This window comes from Symphodus melops (genome assembly GCF_947650265.1).
Source record: "Symphodus melops genome assembly, chromosome: 1".
In the NCBI taxonomy this organism is placed as follows: Eukaryota; Metazoa; Chordata; class Actinopteri; order Labriformes; family Labridae; genus Symphodus; species Symphodus melops.
Window position 1 is genome coordinate 20,638,681 of NC_136691.1, and position 19,844 is coordinate 20,658,524.

The following is a 19,844-nucleotide window of genomic DNA, read 5'->3' on the forward strand; positions in this document are numbered from 1 at the left end:
TTTTAAAAAAAACCTTCTTCTCTCCTTATTCTGCCTCCAGCGCTCCTTCAGATTGTGTCAAAGGTTTCAGGATGATAACAGCGACCTGATGACGAATGGTGCGGAGTGAGGATGAATCAGTCTGCATGAAAACTCCACTGTTGATCTCCTCTCTTTGCCTGTTTGTGTCTGCTTTTGGTTTTATCTTCTGCTTTTGCCTTTTACTGGAAAATGTTTGTAACTTTGTGACCAAAAGGGAATATTAAAGGAGCGTTTGAAACTCGGTGTCTCAGGTCCAAAGTAGTTTGAAAGCAGCTCAAACTGGCAGCACATCCTCTGCAAAGTAATCGGTGACAGTGTTTGTTATTTGTTTCCACCTTCTGCCCTTCTTGTCACGAGGCAGCCTTTTCCTGAGTGATGAAGTTAGCTGAGCGTGAGCCACGTTCCTGCGTCTGCGCTCACAGCTCTCTCATTTCATCATCATCACTCTCGTCAGTGTCGCTTCTCCCTGACGGACCAATCAGAATCAACAACAATGGCGCATGCAGGTGAAACTCCTCTGACTCGTCTTTACGACATTTCCACATCGAGCCATGACTTTACATCACTTTTATTTTTAGTGGGGACTTCGACTTGAATAAATGAGATCGTTAAGCACACGGAGCGAACACAATAGACCAAACGCTCACTATCAAGGGACGGAGATGTTAGTTTTCGTAGCCTAGCAACAGTAACCGCAGATGAGAAGCACAAAACTGTGGATGTGCGAGCAGCTAATGGACACAAGCCTGAATAGAACCACACTACAGCCCACATCGTTAGTCCTAACACACACACACGCACACGCACACGCACACACACACACACACGCGTATAGAATGTATTTGTTATAAAAGGGAGGGTTCAGGATCACAGGTGTCTCCTCGTCCTCCTTTCTTCTTCTCACATGCTCGACTGACGCACATCTCGTGACTCAGTATCAGCGGAGCGTCCGCAGCTCAACCTCGCTGACCTTTTCCCATTTCCATGACACGGCCGACCAGCGGACTGCACACATCACCATGTGACCGCTGCAGGTACACAACCACGGTCTGCTGACTCACTGCAGACCAGAGCGCGCACACACACACACACACACACACACAGGTGAACCCAGCGTGAACTCGCATCACTCCTCCCCGCTGCTCCACGTTCATCTGTTTGGGTCATTCAGGTTCACACTTCCTGTGTTTATTGAAGTTAAAACCTTTGCTGGTGACTCACAGTTTAAAACACGTTTTATCACTTAGGGCTCCGCGAGAAGGAGTAACTGTCGGCGATCAGGTGTCAACATCCGTCTTTTAACAGCCACTCACTGAGAGTGTGTCTTTCAGGCTCATTGCTCCTCAGCGCGCACACACACACAGACACGCACACACACACACACACACACACACACACACGCACACACACCTAGGTGGGCTGATGAGCAGTGCAAGTTTAAAATGTGTTTTTGAAATAATTAAAAATGAACAAAGAAAAGAAGAGCTTTTGTAGAGTTTAAAACGTTATTGAAGAGGTTCTTCACATAATGAGTTCGTGTTGTTATTCTAGTGCATGCTTTCCCAACTTGGCGTCGTCAACATGTATATTTATTGATCAATAAAAAAATATATTGTATTTTAAAATATTTGAACACAGGCTCCAAATCAAGACACTTGCAGCGTCTCTGCAGAAAATGTCCTTCCTCAGTCCACACGTGATTACACAACACAGAAGAAAAAACGATGACATGATTTAAAAGAGTAAAAAGATGTTTGTGTTTTGTGAGGTCAAAGTGGGGTCACGAGCCACATAAGGTCTGGAACCATTGATTTAGTGGTTTTCTCAGACGTTCAGTGAAATGTGTTTCAGATCAACAACAAGTTCATGATGAACTGGAACTCAAACTCTGCAGAAAGGTCAGAAAACAATATTCAGTTCTTTAAACTTCTTTTACTAAACCATGTTTTATGCAACCTCGGCTTTTTTTATTTATTTTTTTATTTATGTCAATGTGAATGTAGTAAAGCTTTAAAAAATATCATCTTCAATCTGTACATGTGCAGGAGTTTTTAAATCGTGAACAAGAATTTGCTCTTTTCCACTTGCCTTCATTTGATGCTGAACAGGAAATAACATAATTTGATTTTTTTTTTAGTTTCATATCTAAATCTAGAATTCTGATATTGTGATAACTTGACTCGCAGTATTGTAATAATTAATCTTAAAAAGTGTGTATACTTCTAATTTCCCCCTAAATGTTTATTTTTATTTTAGTGACCCGTCCAGCAGAGACAAAGCCTCTGTTATGAAAACATGTGAGAGTACTTTACATGTCTAGTCAGTGCATACTAGCTATAGACACAGAGTAGGGAGGGTCATCACTTCACCATGCTGAAAACTGCAGGATGCTGAATGTTGTCAGTCAATCACTGGAGTGCATCAGAGGAGATTTAGCACAACTTCTGAATAATAAGTGGAGCTCTGCCAGCATGTTTAAAACAGCGTGTTGATCACCAGCAGCTTGCTACCGTCCACTCTCTAAACTCTGTTTAAAGGACTGGAGCAGGTCAACAGCCTGAAAAAGGTTTCATACAAAGGTCTGCAGCTTCATCCTTAAAGCAGCCATTAAGACCTTACTGTAACATGGTGGCCTTTGAGACTTAAAAAAAAAAAAATAGAAAAGAAGAAGACTGCTGTTTGAGTCCCTGAAGTTGGATCCTTATTTCAACCCAAACTTTACCCAACCCAACAGAGGCCCGTCAAGTGTCGAATCCTGACAGAACTGGTCACCGTTTGTTTCTTTGTGATCAACGACTCGATGATGTTTACATGACAAGATTGTGGCTTTAGTTTGGAAAACAGAGCAACAAGGACACAATATTAAAAGTCAGTTTTGTCTGGGTTTCTTTTTTGAGACCCGTTATATGTCGTAACTTGACTTCTTCGAGACTCTTGTGTTTTGGACGTGAAACGTGCTTTTAAATAAAAACGCATCAGGGTGGAAATTCCTGCAGGCTGACAAGGAAATAAAGGCCATTTGCATGCAGGGCTGTTTAATTTTTAGACTATTTCACAACCTCTTTTCAACCTTGTCAGACCAGGGTGGTGCAGAGACCTTCCGTTGAGTAAACAGAAAAGCGTATGATTTCTGTACGTTGAGCCCTTAAAAGCACAACTACGTCTGGGCGCTCTGGTTTTAGTCATTTGTCAGATTAGCTGATGGTGATTTTCTTCCTCAGAAACACAGAGACGTCGGACTGTTGCTTCAAACAGTCCTCGCGGCCGCAAACAAAAGTCACCCTTGATCAGTGTCTTAAAGAGTGCTGTGCCTCCATGATCACTATTTACCCGTCCACTGTCGCCTCCTATGAACAGAATGAGTTTGACCTGCAGGACTGTTCCAAACGCGGCCTGAGAGGACGTGTGTGCTTTATGTTTTATAGGCTCTTTCAGGAAAATTACAGGATGAAATCAGCTTAAACCATCGTACACATTACTCCCCCACAGGAAGGCCTGTATACATGGATCCAACCCAACACTTAGTCTTTCATGTTTTCCATCCAACATCTGTGTGCAACAAATGGAAAACCCAGAAGCCAGAACGTCGTCATCCTCGCAGTTTTTATGATTTCTGTGTTTTGCCGGGGAGCTGCCGCTCCTTCTCTGTGGCATGATTAGAACTAAAACACGCCATGAGGAGGAGAACGAGGCACGGTGGGCCACTCGAGTGCACAAGCAGGATCTCCACCTATATGGCCTCCTGCTGCGCCATGGCAGGACGCCACCGCAGGCAAATCCTGCTGATCTCGTTGTAGGCTTACTGCTTTACAGAGCAGCGAGCACGGGGGCTCGGAGAGCAGGAAGTGGGCACATTACTGCTCCTCCACGCCCACAACCTCCCTCCTCCACCTCCCAACACATCACCCCCACCCCCCTCCCAACCACCTGTGCGTGGTCTCACAGGATGCCCCCCCCCCCTCCTCACTCCTCCCCCTTCTCTGCTGCACTTCTTCTCCAAACCGCACTCTGAACACCCTTTGTTGTGTTACACTCCACTGCTTCAACGTCAGAGAAGATTCGATTTACTGTAAATTGACTCAAAAGGCACAAAGCCGTCCGCCCAAGCCTCCAGTGAACGTCATGTACATAGTTTTGGTTTATTGAACCAGGCTTTGACATTTCTCAGGATATCCTATTTGAGTGACATTTGATTATTTTAATACTTTCTACAGATCAAGTTTAAAATCAGATTCATCACGACAGGAAAACTGTTCCTGCAAAGATGAGCTTCAATTTATTTTAATGCTGCGATAGAAACGGTCGTCTTTTTGTATCCATAAAATCTGTAAAGGAAGCTAAAAGCTTCTTCAGGCCAATCAACCAAATATATTCATACAATAAGAAAATCTTTTCATATGAATAGTAAAAAAAAAGATTTAAATAAAAAAAGTTGGACTTACTATACATAAATAAATAAATATAAATAAATAATTGTTAAGTACAAGGAAAATTATTATTATTTTATTATTTATTTATTTTTTAAATAGTGTTTCTGCATATAAACAGTACATATAGTGAGGATTTTGTTTTTTATTATGCCAGTTCTAAAAATACAAAAGCCTTGTTTACAATTTTAAACTCTGTTTGAAATTGAACTCTGTTTGAAATAAACTCTGTTTTAAAATTTTAAACTCTGTTTGAAAATGTAAGCTGTTTTGATGTGTTGTTTATTTCAGGTAATGTAACTCAGACTGAAGGTGTGTAGCTTTGTGTTTCTGCAGCAGAACACATTTTAATGAAAAGTCTCAGGGCTGTGTTTTTAAAATGTCTTTTAAATACTTCTTCAAATATTCTTTAACGCTTCAACTTACTTCTTTTATTTTTTTATGTAATCAGACAAATAATTTGTTCTCTTACACCAACAGATATATTCATATAACACTTATTTTTTCTTTGATCAAATCATGAAAAGATTTGTTCTTAACAAGTCCTGTAGACTCTGGCTATAGTTTCATTTTAGAGACTTAATTTTTAATTTTTTTCAATAGAAAGATTTATTGTTTTGTTTACACAGACTTTCAGGTTAAACAAAACATCTTAAAAATCGAAAGAGAAAGGTCTAGTTCTGAAAAAAGAAAAAGCGGAGAAGGGTTTCTTAGATTTATATCTGCAGATTAAAACCACAAAAGTCTGCTCTCGTTCAGAGTCTAAAAACTGGAACAAGCTGGCGAGCGTAATAACTCACTGTGCGACGCCGAGGCTTGACTTTCTAACTTTAAACCCTTAACGGACAGAAAGCTACCTGCAGCTCCACACGCACACAAAGGTTACAACAGTTTGATTCTTTTTTTAAACATTTCTATTGATTGTGTGTTCAAAGGATGCAATCTTCACCGTTTATTTCCTCTATTTTCTATTTTTAATCTTTGTCTGAGGAGGAGCTACCAGAGAAGTAGAACTCTCTGTGCGTGGAGAAAATGAACTTATATGCCTTCAGTACATCATCCAAAAGTAACGTATACCTTCTCCAGGCAGACAAAGAGAGTGTGAGTCTGTGTGCAGAACGGGCTGATGGTTGTCACAAATGAAGATAAACTGCACTTAATTTTTGTCACTCTAAAGATGATCCATAGTTATTGTTCATGTCTTTTATCATCTTTGTAAATTGTATTTATATTTAAGTATTCATTTGTTCATCATTTTTCAGCAGCAGCTTTTCGATTCCAAACGATTCTGGATCCATTGATTCAAAGTTTATTTGTGAATCAGTCAGTCGTCTGTGAGACTGGCTGAATTTCTGGTTGCTCTATTTGGCACTCTGCTGAGTTAAAGAGCGAGCTTCAGCGCTTCACAGGGAGTGACTGATTAGGCCAACATAGAAATTAATCATTAAAAAAACGTTTTGGAAGCAATGAATAGATTTTAAATCTTAGAAGAGAAGAATCTCAATTTTGTTTTTCCCACCTTTCCCATGTGTCAAGCCAATAAAGCTCATTTGAATTAAATAGAGTGAGAGAGAGAGAGAGAGAGAGAGAGAGAGAGAGAGAGAGAGAGAGAGAGGGAGAGCACTGCAGTGCACACATTCATTGGTCATGTTTTGGTACTGAACTGTTTCTGTGCTCTTTAGACATGACACAGTTTGATGATTAAAAACACTTGGTGCCGCTGCCTTCTTAATTTTTTTCCTGTGGTATCACAAAAGCCATGAATGTTATTGAATGTAAGTATTTTAACTAGGAATACAAATCTGGCATTGAAACACTCCTTCATGTCAGGGCTTCATGATCGTGCTGCTGTAACAATCGAGCCTCAGATCAAACTGTTTATTCACTGATCAATAGTTCCTCAAAGACAGCGTGCCCTTCACTCTGACCTCCAGGAATAACAACATCACTTTATCATTTTCTATTCACGCACAGCGTCTCTGCTGTGCAAAGACAAACTAATGAAAGCATCAGTGGAGGAAGTCTGACCTCTGTGGTAGCTGCTGTCACCTCCAGCTTCACAGCGTCCTGATCTCTGCATCCTTCACCTAAACAATGATCTCACCGTCAACCACTCTGATTGTTTGAATTCCTTCCACTTTGCCCAACTCAACGATGCTTCTCTTTCCCACAACACCGAGGACGGAAAGAGAGGCCAAGGAGAACAAAAAAAAACAACCTCTGCAGGAATCGTAGAGAGACCTCGAGCGACACGGAAACGACTGACAGAGTGTCAGTAACAGAGACTCATCAGAGAACACAGAGAATGTACTTTTATTAAAGGTCTGCGGGTAATAAACTTTATTATTAAACTTCATTCATTACACATGAGGTAACAGTAAGAAGTGTTGTAGGAAAGGCCACACTGACCAAGACCAAGACAAACACCAGAAACCAGAGTGCTCAGAGACCATAAACATTAAATATGATGGAAAACTGCTCACTCGGTGTGCAGTGTCTCTCACTTAGACTGTAACACAGGGAAGGTTGCAGAAGAAAATCACATAATTGAATTTAAATTATTTGTTCTTTTTGAAAAGGGACGTTTGTCTTCTAATCACAGAGTGACGTGGTAAAAGGACGTCTGAGAACGAGACCAGTGCTGAGTCTCAAGACCGACTTCAAATACTCCAACACTACAACACGGATTAAATATATACAAACAGTCTGAGCAGAGAGGAAATACCCCGAGCCAGATAGTGACTCAACGTTGTTCACTCTGTTTATAAAATCCATATAAAGCTTGAGGAACATGTACAACAGTATAACTTTTAATAAACACACACACACACACACACACACACACACACACACACACACACACACACACACACACACACACACACACCAACAATCAACATCAACAATAACAAGCAGCTAAATCATATCAAATAAGAAATCACATCAAACAGCCATGGTGCTTTCAGGCACAGTCAGGAAATTGTAATTTGTAAGATTCAAACGTTAACTGGCCGTATTGAAGCCTAAAGAATTTCCCTTCCTGTATTTCCTGTATCCTGTATGTATTTTTTTCATTTAGAAAAATGTATCCCTATCTCTTGTGTTTTGTTATTTGTGAAATAACTGAGGAACAGGAATCTGACAACGGATCACAACAAGACAAAAAAACCACTCTGTACTCTCAGGCAGATTGAATGTTTGTTCGAGGAGTTGTAAACGTGGTCGACACTGGGAGATGGTACAGGGATAATCACTCCGGCAGGTAATAAAAGAAGAAGAAAATGTCCCTAATGCCTGATTTATCTCGGCCTCTGTAACACCTGCCGCGCTCAGTAAGTGCGTCTGGGTTAAACAGAAACCGAGACAAGCAGTGGTTTTATTTAGTTACTTTAACTGTCATAATTCAGCCACAGGCAGAAAACTCTTGACGACGATTGCATGAACACAGGCAAGCGTTTCACTGTTGCAGTGTGCGCTGTAATGTCAGAGAGGAAAACAAAAGGGTGTCACATACGAGGATGTGACCTCAAACTTCAGAGGAAGAAGCACACAGCGACATTGTTCTGCAGGAGGGCGGAGAAAACGTGTCCAAACTGACACTTTTCACTGCAGCCCCACCGAACGAAGAAATCTGCAGACTGGAAACACAAACACTGCTGATCAACAACATGTACATTTAAATACTGTCAGGTGGAGCTGATTGAAGGGTTCACGGTGTGACTGAGGTACACGCTTGTTAGATTTCTTACAACAAAAAAAACACTGCTCCTGTTCTCAGTCTAACTTCAGAGTTTAACATCATCCCTCCTGTCAACACCAGAATTACTTTGCTAACATCTGTGCAATTTAGGCAGCATGCGAGAGGCTGTCTGAATCTATTTAAAGGTTCATTTGTTTCCGGCTCTTTAATTGTCAACACCTAGAGATAGGACAGGGGACAGAATGGGTAGGGAGACAGGAGCCACAGGTCAGACCTGAATCCAGGCCAGGAGCACAGCCTCTGTACACGCACCAACCGAAAGGCCAGCAGCTCCTCGTTTGTCTCCATTACTGGCAGCTTAAAGCAAGAAAGTAGCCTAACTTCTATTTTAGTCGCTGTGATATCTAAACAGGTGTGGGTGTCGTTTGATTTTCCTTAAATTCCATCAAAGCCCTAATGAGAGCTCCGACGTTATTTGTGACTCAGCAGCTGTGGAGAGAAAACTGCTGACAGACTAAAAAGCCTTAAAATCATCTTTTTATGTGTTTTCAGAGCTCCTCAGGAGGAGGCCTCACCCCCAGAGACACCGCCTGCTTTCACAGCAAACTGCTCTAATGTGTTATGGTATGCATATCATTTCTGTGGCAGCAGCAGGAGGGCGGGCTCAGGGGACCACACAGACTACTGAGTCGACTATGAATAACCAATAACCCCCGTAACCCTCGCAAAATACAGAGCCAGTATACAGAGGAGCAGGCCGGGTCTCATGCCGCGATAATGGCTCCGTTACTGTTACCAAGGTGAATATCTAGACGCGCTGAAAGCATGTGATGCGGCTCTTTGGCGGCCATTTTCCACAGGGGGGCTCACAGGGAGAGGAAACTGCAGCGCACATGTCGTTCACGTTCTCTGACGCCTGGAATAATAATAGAAGAAGAAGAAAGACCACACACAAGTCAGGGGAATTCAAAACAACATGCACAAGCTAAATCAACGCATGCAAGTGTCTAATACACAGCCCTGTGTGTGTGTGTGTGCGTGTGTGTGTGTGTGTGTGTGTGTGTGTGTGTGTGTGTGTGTGTGTGTGTGTGTGTGTGTGTGTGTGTGTGTGTGTGTGTGTGTGTGCAGAAACAGCAGCAACACACAGTATGTCTCCATGCACGGTAAAGTGGAGCTCGATAAGGCCAAGTTAGCAGAGGTTATATGTCGAACGGTGAAAACAAAGACATTTTTACAGCTCTTAAAGGCTACACTGCGTTTGTTGCTCTCTGCTCTCTCTCTCTGACTTTTGGTTCCAATGCAGTGCACACCATCCCTATATCTTATGGTGATATCTTAAAGCAGATGTCAGCACAACTTCTGCTCTGCATTTAAGCTTTTCGCCCTCCAGGTTAAAGCCCGGCGTGCAGACGGTGGCAGTGTAACAAAAGGGTTCAGTGGAGCCCATTTTTTTAAAAAATGCAGCCCAGTTCAGGATTGGATTTTCAAATGAAACAAACATGCGTGTTTATCAGTGTTTATCTCTCCAATAAAGCCTCTACGACCCATAATGTTAACAGAACCGTTTTGGAATGTCTCAGATTAGCCATGCAGGGCTCCTTCTGGGACTAACTCCCCCTATAGGTGTTGAGTCCAATCTACTTTTTTTTTTTTTTTTTCTTGCAAAACTAGAAGAAAAAACATCAAAGTAACTGTTTCCATAAATAGCTTTCAAGCCTGGAGACGGACAAAGGAGCTAACTGCATTCAAACAGCAGCAGCTCCATGCTTCACTGACTATAAGCTAACTAAATGTAGCAGCAGCTTGTCTACACTGAGTTTAAACCGACCTCTGCAATCCCCTGCTGCCAGTAGTAGTAGTAGTCTTGCTTACTAATCCAATACAAACAGGTCATTACACTGGGCTAAAAGTTTTCTCTTCATTCACTGAACGCTGCTTTACACGTTTCATTCTTCTAAACCGCCTCCCTGTCCCAGCCCCTCTAAGTGTTTTAATTCCACAGCTATTAGGACCAGATGTGCATCATTTCATTAGCTTGACATGTTTTGTGTCTTATGCTATGGATGACCAAGGGACGGGTTACTGACGAGCATTAACGCTGAGTTCAGGAGGTGAATCTCTCCGCCCGAGGCCGCCGTCTGTGAGATCATCAAATATGTTTGACGCAACTACCAGCGTGATTTACGCGTCTCGATAATTTCTAACAGGCAACACGGGAAGAAAAAAAACAAACAAACCCAAACACGATGATCAGAAAAGTGCCTGTGGTGCTTTGGGTTTGAAGGCTTCTTGGCAGAGGAGCAGCAAACACACAGACAGGCTCTGACTCTGCAACCGCAGACTGATGGGAGCTGGCAGGATAATGCAATCTGATTTCACACGCTGGGCGATAATGCCAGTGCACATCGCTGCCCTGAACGGCAGGAGGAGAGGGACGAGCAGCCATGATATGACAGAAGCAAGAAAGAGAGAGGGGGGGGACATTAGCTCTGAGTGTAAAGTGCAGGATCTTAGATTTCTCCCAGCAGAGCTGCTCCATCTACGCCTCACACTGGCAGCGGCCCAGTCAAACATGCCTTTGTGCTGACGTGGGAGAGCTATGGGAACATGTTTTCTTCTCCTTTCCTGGCCGAGGCTGAGGCTGGGGATGTTGGGCTGAGCTAGTGGGGGTTACTCAAATATCCTCAGTGATGCAAACAATCCTTTAATGATGCAGGGGGGGGGGGGGGGGGGGGGGGGGGTCTCTTTTAAATCACACTTTTATATGAATCCAAAATGCTGCAGCACAAGAGTCTGAACTCACACACAGACATCGCTCCATCACATCCTCCTCCAAGTGCAATTTCATGAATCATTAACCCATAAGTGCCTGGTTGCTTTCTGAGCATGAGCAGCTTCTTCTCTCTTATCAGCGTCTTAATTAGCTTGATAGTAACTTCAGCAGCAGAAACTATAAAGACACAGAGGCTCAGACGAAACCTGCAGGAGTGTCTTGAGTCTGAGACGGTACAGTTCGGAGTGGGGAGAAAAAGAAAAAAAAAACGAGCATGAATGGTGGGACCGGCGGGGTCACATGAAGGGCTCCTGTTGCCGTGTGGGATTTCAGCTGTGGCCGGGAACCCAGAGGGACTCATTATGTGGAGATTCCCCTAACAGAACCACTCAGACAGAGAGAGAGACGTTCCCAAGCCCAACTCCACTGCAAAGATGATGCTCCTGTTATATAATAACAGAGATGTTATTTGTGAAGGACTTAGAGGCACCTGCAGCCTTAAAGACGGCGTCAGAAACACGTCACCTTTAACCCACGTCTATAATTCATCGTACTTACAGAACTTCATCAAGTATCCGAGTGCTCTTATCACACATGCTCCTCAATGACTTTTACAGGATTCAGAAGTCGGGTCAGAATGGTGAAAGGCTTTCTGCCATTCAGCAGCTGAATCCTGGAACAAATGACTTTCTGCTTTGCATAAAAGATTCAAAAATGGTTTTAAACCTCAGTGTGACATTTGCATTTTTTTCAGTGTAATTATTGGATTCTTATCTCTTTCAGTACCTTTGAGGCTTTATCTTGTAGACTTCAGTGTATCTGCTTTTTATGCCAATGAGTACTTGTTTACACTTGAATGGCCTTAAATCAATCTGTCTCCTGTTTCTTTGAAGGTCAATTGTCTTTGAGTTTATTCTTTGTCATTGTAAGAGAAGGTTGCCCCTCAATGAGCCCTGAAATATCAATAAAGGTTGATCTAAATGGACAACAGTGTAGTGCACAGCCCGTATGTTCTCAGGTGCACATGATTGCGGGAACATACCAGGAAAAATAAATCAATAATCTATGGCGCTCTGAAGATATCTTTAGTGTTTGTTATTGTGAGTGTAGCTTCCTCAGGTTCACACAGCTTCTTATGAAGCCTTAAATGTGTGCTTACTTGCTAGATTTTTATTTTTTTTTAATAAGATTTTTCCTTAAAAGGAGACATGGATGGTTGAAGAAGGCTGGAAAACAATGGGCAGGTTTTTTTCTAGGTACACAAAAATACTGCATGCAGTTTTCAAATTTTCGTTAGAATTCATAATATTCCAGCAACACCAAAAACGCAAAAATTACATTTTAAACTGCAAAAATAAGACATGTTTACGATGACTGGAGGATGATTCCTGTAAGTATCAAGAATGCATGTTATATATTTGTTTCCTTCCTTTACAATGATGGACGAAGAGACAAAGAATCCCGACGCAGACACATAAACAGGCTCGATATGTGAGTTGACAGAGTGAGAGGAGCAGCAGAGACAAAGCCTGGCAGATTGGATGAAGTGGCATTTAAGCCTGACTGAGTCACTGTGGGGTTTACAGTTTTGGACACCCCTCCTCCTCCTCTTCTGCCTCTTCAACCCCCTCCTCACAATAAGCAGAGGATTGCCATGCATGGGAAAAGCAGGCAGCGGGACTATACTGTACAGAACAAAAGGCTCTGTGCGTAAAGTACGCATGAGTGCTGCCGCCGTGCACGTGTTTGTGCGAGCAGAGCGATGTCAGTGGGTTTTCATTAATTCTGACAATGCTGAATTAAAACCTATCCTCTGCGCGCACTCTGACTCATCTGCAGTCAAGTGTTTTACATTTTCAAAAGCGATAAACGCAGAGTTGCGTTTCGTCCTGTGAGAAATGGAGGATGATGATCATGATGATGCGATCCCCTCAGTGCCATCATCATCGCGTTGCATCAGCATAAACAGACAAAGGGGCTGAATGTCACCGCTCCTCAATTTGCTGTATCACCGCATTAATGGCAGCAGCAGCAGCAGCAGCAGCATCACTCCGCTCCCGCATGAGTCAAACGCACACGTGGCGATCAAACAAGAGTATCCCGAAATAAACTCCTTTATTCTGATTTATTGGTCTGCAAATACATCGTTCTCACTTCTGTGTAGACATCGTTGACACGTGCCTGCGTTTCTGTCAAGAACAGTGCAGCAAAAAAAAGACACAAAGCCTATTTTTTGTTCATATTGTAAACACCCAAGACCCATTAAATATCGCAAAACATGTGCAGCGAGTCTGTCTGAAAATTACTGTCGAAAGAAATAATGTCTAAAAAGTGTTTTCCATTATATCTTGCTTTTCTTTCACTTCGTCTTGCACGGCAGCATAAATCACCACTACACCTTTCACTGAGTGCTACACAATAACAAGACTGACAGGGACTGACTAAGCCACTACACTGCACCCTTTCACATGACAATGCAGGACCGCTCCGCGCGTCAACACGCAGCTGTTTTCACAACAGTTACCACTCGATTAGAAATACATGAGTTCTTTTCATTATTTTAAACCATTTAATTACAACAAAAATAAATAAAAAATAAAAAAGATCGGGACTCCCTGCATCATATCATGTATTTAAATAAGGGTTCTGTTTCGGTTAAAGCTCCGTCGAGCGCTACAATGAGGTGATTCCAACAACACACACCTCGATTTGTTTTTAAAATAAATTAGTCGTGAGGTATGAGAATACATCTTTACAGATTGTAAAAGGATGGACATGCACTGGAAAACACCAACAAAAATACAGTTGTATTGATAAAAAAAAATAACAACGCTTTGTCTTGAGCTCTGTATGAATGTGATGCATGCTCAGTTGAATGAGTAAGGTGTGTAAAGTCACGCTGCAGGTAACAGCTCTTCATGGAGCATGTTTTCCGAGGCATGCCTCCGCAGGGATCACCGACACATCTCTTCTCTGTGTGCAGAACCCGAGAACCGGGGAGCGCACACGGACTGAGTGTTGACTCAAAGCAAAACAGGATGTGGTACAAGAGTTGAGTTTCACTCCTGAACCCGCGTTCACACCCAGTCACATTTACACCCCTTCACCGCCGAGCTCTCAGGATTCATGCATGCGGTTTATTCTGTGTTGTCTATCAGTGACTTTTTTTTCCACATATCACACAAACACCCAGGACTCCCTGACTGCCTTGCTGGAGAAGCCCACCGCGGCACCTCTGCGACACTTATGCAAGTTTACAACTCGGTTATGAGAACATCAACACAGTGAGAAACACAAAGAGAAATAACAGCGAGGCGTTGGTTTAAAAAGAAACTGTGCATGCCAGCTCACCTTTGACTTTCTATTCTGCTCGTATTCCAGCCCGTGCGTCCGTTTCCAACATAAGTTCTTTCACATGATGACTCGCTTTGTCGTTTCCTCAAAGCCTCCCGGCTGCACACACATCACTTCTCCGCTTCTTCTTCTCCTGCTTTTTCTTCTTCTTCTCCTCCGCTGGTTAATGCTCAATGAATTTTTTTTTTTTTTTTTTTAACTAATGTTTGTGATTGTACAGTGTGTGCGCGCGCTTGTTTGTGTGCGTAAAGTGTGCGTGGTGCTCCCGCGCGGCGTGCCGCTCCGTCTCCGCTGTTTGTTACACTCGACTGGAACGCCTACTCTCTCAGTCGCTACATTGTTGACATTCGGCCGCTGACGTCACTATATCCCCCCTCATTCACAACATCGTCAGCTCCGCGCGGGATTTGCGTCCGTTACGGTGGGAAGCGCGAGCGTACTCTGAAGAAAATGCGCAGTGCAGCTTCATGAATCGCGCAGCTGGCTGTTGCGCAAATACCCCCCCCCCCACCACCACCACCACCACCCCCCACTCCCCTCCCCTCTGTCCACACACAGCGGGAACATGACGGTGAAAGATGACACAAGGCATTTCTCACAAGCTGCGGACGCGAAAATAAAAACAGAACAGTCTTTATTCAAACCACAAAAAACACTTCTTATCCTAGACGCTGATTATCTCTGATATGCTACACTCCCAAGATAACATCATTATAAAAAGGAGAAGAAAATTAACTTTGCTCCAATTGAACAAAGTGCTTGAAGGAAACGCAGGAACTTGGTAATAAAACTAATTAAGCATTAATAGCACAGCAAATCTATGGTGGCCCTGAAGGTCAATTTCATGATTGCAAAACCCTTTTAAAGAAACGCCAAATTATTTAGCTGAATGCAAAAATATTTCATGGAATGCAAATGCATTTCCAAGAAATTCAAAAGTGATCCAAGAAACATAATTTTTTCATTTACTGAAAAATTTGTTTCCACTTCACACCCTTTACAAAAGTTGGAATATGTCTGCAGAATTTGAAATGGTTTTGGCATCTGGTGAAATGCTGTTGGGTTTTTTTTTGCAATAATGAAATGAAACTGTAGACGAGTCTTAAAAAGCAATCAAAAGGTAATTACAAAAAGCAAAAGATCAACAGAAATAAATGCAAATGAAAGATTAAAGAGGTCTGACAAGGCTGGAAAAGTAAAAGAAACACAGCTGAAGTGAGTGAAAGAATGAATGTGATAAAATGAATGATCATGAGAAGAAAACATCACAGAAAATAGAAAGATACTCCTCAGGGTGGTTGTTCCAAAGTAGAGAAGCCATGACAGCAAAATCAAGATGACCTTTAGATTTAAGTCTTGACTTTGAGATTGAAGGGCCCCGCTGGAGGATCTGAGGTCACACCATGGCTCATAAGGGGTCAACGTTACAGAAATGTAAATACAGGGAAAAGACCTAGATGAGCTTTCAACGTGATCAGGGAAATCTTTAAATCAATTCTTAAAGTGACATGGAGCCCGTGGAGAAAGGACAGGATGGGAGTGATGTGATGTTGTCTGCTGAAACCAATAAGAAGCCACGTTGCTGCATTCTGAACCAATTGGTGGCGGAGGAGTGATTCATTTGTTGCACGGGGGGGGGGGGGGGGGGGGATCAGTGAGTGAATGATTTAGGTAATGGATCTTATGTGGATGGAACAGGACTGGACCACTCTCTCGGTGTGTTCTTCGAAGGGGAGGTCTGAATCGGAAAAAAAAAAAAAGAGGCAACTCCACAAATATGTTTTCACTGTTTGTGTATCCTCAGGTTATACAGAATGGGGATTACCAAACCTGCACCATGTACAGGTGTTTAAAGTGACGGCAGAACAAACATCTGCCATCCATGACTCTGACATGGCATCATTTGGATAAAGCATCAGACTCAACTGTCACAGAGTGACCTTGTAAATATTATTAACACATAGTGACTCTCAAACAGAGTTGACTTGCAAAGGTTCTCAGAAGCCTGCTGTCTGTTTCATATGACTGTGTGCTTCAGCTCCTTCTTACTCACTAAGGTTGGCATGTTCACCCGCTGGTTACCCTATAAAACCCAGCCTGGTGTAGCCTAGAAAGTCCCACCGGTCTTTGTCACCATCTTTGTGATTCAGGCAAATAGGTTTTTCATAAAACAGACATATACATATATACATATATATATATATATATATATATATATATATATATATATATATATATATATATATATATGATGATTTTAGAAACAGACTGTTTAACTCAATAATTCTTATTTTTCAGCAGCAAGAGAAAAAAAAACGAGGAGGAAAAGTAAGTCATATAAGATTTGTTGACTGATTCATTTGTCTGTGTTTCGGTGACAATAGTTCCAGTCATCTGCTGCCATAAACTGAGAGGTTTTTTTCCTTTCTAACCAGGGATTCATGAAGCTCCAGTTTGCATCTCTGCTGCTGCTTTCTGCTACAGTGCTATGTATTATAATTGGCTGATGTTTCAGGGCATATCCGAGAGAAGACGAGGGATGATGATTGCTCTAAAGAGGTTAATTAATTACCAGCCGGTGTGTGGAGAAGAAACATCTTCATCATAGGCCACCTCACCTCTGCAACATGTTTGTACCACTGATGGAGAGAGGCGGGGCTTCTTGATGGTGAGTCTTCCCCACTGTTGAATGTGCACTGATAAGTAAGGAGGCACAGAAGCCTGAGAGTGATTACAGGGGTCGAGCTCTCGAAGGGAAAATTAGAATCAGGTGTGACAGAAATGATCCTCTGCACTTTGGAAAGATCACAGATTGATTCTCAGAAGCCGTGTTCTCGTGTTTCTTGAAAATAAAACAATTTCACAGCTTGTTTTTTGTGACTCTTGTGTAATAATGGGCATATCTGAATAACATCCAGAACAAAATCATAAGTTACACGTTCCACATGCTTTGAGATTTGCTTTCTTCAGATAGTGATACGTTTTGTTTTATAAAAGGCGTTAAAGCTCCTGCTGATCATATTAAAATGACCAATGCAAATAGGACAAACTGTTGATATTTATTTATTTATAAATCCACAAAGAAATTGACTTTAGTCTAGCATGGTCGTTCTTTGTAGATAATATAACTATAATAAAGTGTTTTATTTGCTCTTTTCTAACTTTATATAAACAAATGTACAACTTGTGTCACACGCGACAAATTTTAGGCACAATTCGAGGCTCGTCTTGTCTTTGGGCCACAGAATTACAAAGTGTGGTGTCGTTACAATTATTTTTCCGCTAAGAATCATGTTGGAGCCTCCTTGATCTGGAATCATGAACATCAAACATGTTTTATGTTTATGATTCCGGGTCGGGCTGATGGAATACCCTCAGCAGCCAATGAGAGTGAGCAGAGTTTCTCAACCTCAGCTAACGCTGCTGATTGTAATCTACACGTAATCCGGGTTCTCTGGTCGAGTCGACGAGTAGGGGTGGGAAAAAAAAAACATTTCTGTAAAAATCGAGATTCTTCTTGTAGTGACAATCTGACAACAAAAGGTGTCACCTGAGGGAATCCAAACTCATTTCCAACTCATGGTGTGTAAAAAGGAAATGAAGACTTCAAAACTTAGTAATTTCTGCCAATGAGATTACATTTTGAAGTCTTTGTTTCATAAATCTAAACACAGACAGGTGTATACTGCATCAGACAAACACAAAGTCTAAATGCGACAGGATCCAAACAACATCTGAACTTACACTCACAGTTGAAAACGATGTGGCTTCCATTAATTCCCTATCCCCATTAACCTGTGTCTCCCCTTTCTCCCTACCTGTAGCTGTAATCACCACCGATGCTATGCAGAAAACGTCGACACACAAACCACAACAACTTGGTGACTGTACACTTCTCTTCTGAGATTTAAAATCGATTCATCACTTCCAAAACTTGTTTTTTTTTATGTTGGGCTAATCAGTCACTCCCTGCTAAGTGCTAAAGCTAGCTCTTTAACTCAGTAAAATGCCAAACAGAGCAACAATACTTTCAGCCAGTGTCACGGAGTGATTATGCTAAATGAGTGAAGCCAGGCGGTGGGAGGGAGGTAAGCCGGAGAACGCTGCACAGCTTAAACATCAGCAATGTGAGGGAGGCAGCGTTTTGTTCTGGAAGGAGCTCACATCCTATTTGGACAAGCGAACAGTCACTGGAGATGTTTTAATTCCTTATGTAAAAACTCCCCCCAGGGGGTTTGCATGTAATTATGAATTATCACAGTAGCACAGACAGCCCTCTTCACTGAGCGGCATTCAAAGAGCAGCTCCCGATGCTGCTGCACGCTTCAAAACCACAATTTGAGATGGTGCAGCTGACATCAAAACAACACCACCATCATGCGACTGGTGTTTACATGAAGACATTTTTATGCACTGAGCCCAAAAATCAGAGAAATTATGATGCACTGTATTTAAGGAACGTGTATAAACAGGCAAATAGTTTCGCTCAAAATTCCACAACAAAAATGAAGGGTACACCCTGGACTGACCTCCAATCAATCACAGATATATAGAGACAGACAACCAGTCACACTCACGTTCACACCGATGGGCAATTGAGAGTCATCAATGAACCTAACCAGCATGTCTTTGGACTCGGGCAGGAATGAACCTAACCAGCATGTCTTTGGACTCGGGCAGGAAACCGGAGAACCTGTAGAGAACCCACCATGCACGGGGAGAACATGCAAAATCCCCAGATAGGCTCGTGTCCGATGTGAATGCCAATCAGGAACCTCCTCACAGTGAGGCAACAACCGATAATGTCAGTATTAAAAAAACAAAAAAACAGGGTTCCCTAAAATAACAGACTATAACTTTAGAGCAAAACATGTTGACAGAACTTTAATGTAACTCACATGTTTAAATCATATACAAATTAAAGTGTGTAAAATCAAATAATTAAAAGAAGCACAGAACAATGACACATTCAAAGCTTGACTCTTATGTCCAGCCGTGACACAAGACAAATAATAATAATCACTGTCACAAATAAAGAGGTTCTGCCTCTACAGGGCTTGAATCTTAAATATGAAACTCAGAGGAGACTTGTTGAAGTCATGACTGCCTCACACCTTTCTGAATTAAAGCCAAACGTGTGCGGCTGCCCTCTTTGAAACGTGCGACCTCAGCAGGTCTATCTTTACTGACAGGTTAACCATTTAACTTGGAGTGAGTCATTGATTGTGATTCTTTGAGCATAATATGATGGAATAAGACTACATGCTTCATAAAGATAGCACTGACTTTAAGTTGTTTCACAGCATTTGTATATTTTGGAGAGGTAGGACAGTGTGAGTAAAGATATCGATAAAGGAGCCACAGATTGTACACTGGCCGTCTGTACACAGAGCACCTGCATTAACAACGAGACTACCACCACAGCATTGCTTCATATTGTATGTGTAAGTTTTTTTCCAAACAATTTCACATTTTAGCATACATAAACAGAGTACAGAGTTTCATCAAACAAAATAAAAAATACAGTATGTAGATTCTCTCAATAAATGCATCAATAACGAAAGATGAC

The 19,844-nt window shown here is 42.0% G+C and overlaps 1 protein-coding gene across 1 annotated transcript in view; it reads right to left on the reverse strand.

Moving 5' to 3' along the window:
* bach2b (BTB and CNC homology 1, basic leucine zipper transcription factor 2b) overlaps positions 1-14,675 on the reverse strand; it is a 90,801-nt gene extending 76,126 nt beyond the window's left edge. Inside the window, exon 1 of the mRNA XM_079339904.1 lies at positions 14,273-14,675. The gene's annotated coding sequence lies outside the window, so the exon portion shown is untranslated. The remainder of the gene's footprint in view (positions 1-14,272) is intronic.
* Positions 14,676-19,844: the final 5,169 nt, after the last annotated feature.